Genomic DNA, 1,601 nt, shown 5'->3' on the forward strand with positions numbered 1-1,601 from the left:
TATTTTATTAATCGGTTTTCTTAGGTTATAAGACACGTGTCAGATTTTAATAGATTTATTTTAATATTTAATAATAATTTAAAAAACAAAACTAATTAAAAAAGAAAAAAAAAAAACCAAAAACCCCAGCCTTAGCCACGCCACCATATCTCGTCCCCATCCCAGCCACCGTATCCCCTCCCTATCTCCGCTCTTACTTTCTCCGGAAATCTAACCCCTACTGTAGCCGCCTTGCTTCCCCAAAAACCGCAGCCCATATCTCGCTCTTATTCTTCGCACGCTACTACTCTAGCACTAGAACCCTTCTTTCTCCTTGTCTTTCTCTCTTCTCTTGGGTACGTTTCTCTCTCCTCTAAATTCATCAATTTTCCTTTCAATTCGATTTTTTCAGATGACTGAAATCATAATTTGCTTTTAATTTCAAACCGAAAATCGAATTGAGAGGCAATTGGGGCTGTCGGGGTTGAGTATTTAGGGCTGGGGGTTGAGTTTTCAAGATGGGTGGCATTTTTCGGGCCTGTGGGTAGAATTTTCGGGGATAGGGTAGAGTATTTTGGGGCTGAGGGTTCAGTTTTAGGGCTGAGTGGGGTTTTTTGGGGCTATGGGTGGGGTTTTCGGGGCTGTGGTTGGGTTTTGGGGGTGGTTATAGAATATTCCGGCGTGGCTTGGTGGGTGGGGTGGTGGTAAGGTGTGAGTGTTGGGGTGGCCATGGTAGTGGGCTGGTGGCTTGAGAAGAATGTTTTTTTTTAAAAAAAAAAAATCAATCTGTTTGACAGGTTGTAGGTCAATGGGATCGTTAGTGGAAGATTTATGTCAAAGGTGGGATTGTTTCTGGAATTTCAAAAGGTGGGATTGTTTATGGAATACTGACATAAAGGTGGGATTATTAGATTACATTTTTCCAATAAATAACATTAAGTATTATTTTGTAAAAAAATAATAATTTAATTTAGCAAAAATAAGATGAAGAAATCACAACCTAATAATGGATAATGAGTGAAGAGAAATATACTACCCCATTCCATACAATTGACGTGCCCAAAATTGAAATTCTTATTTGTTTACTAAACTTAAATTTATTTCTACTAAGAGTGAGGGATAACTCAAGTATGAAGTATGATTAGAGCTTCTTTCTCAATTTCAAGAAATTTTAGGATCAACTAGATTAGACCTGTGCGATGCACGGATTGAAAAAATTATTAGAATGAAATAAAGTGTTTCTATTTATTATTTCCCCGTACATACTTATATATTAGATCATAAAAACACATCTTTCATCATAAACTACATAGTAACAAAATATAAAAATGAAAGTCAATCTGATCTAGTCAAACCATATGCTTACGGGTTTATATACCTAAGAGTTCGAAATACAAATTAAAAATACATGTAACTGTCCTTGTGCTGTAATAAAAAAATAAAGGGTTTTTCTACATAGTACCCCTGAGGTATTCACTTTTCTAAGTTGTAACCACCCATTTTCAAAATTCCACACTGTAACCCCAAGGTAACTTTAGTGTCTACGATGTAACCCTGCCGTAAAGTTGTTGTTAGCTATTATCGTTAGTTTTATGTTGCCTCCCTCACACTCTCACGACCCA

This window comes from Chenopodium quinoa, unplaced genomic scaffold (genome assembly GCF_001683475.1).
Source record: "Chenopodium quinoa cultivar QQ74 unplaced genomic scaffold, ASM168347v1, whole genome shotgun sequence".
In the NCBI taxonomy this organism is placed as follows: Eukaryota; Viridiplantae; Streptophyta; class Magnoliopsida; order Caryophyllales; family Amaranthaceae; genus Chenopodium; species Chenopodium quinoa.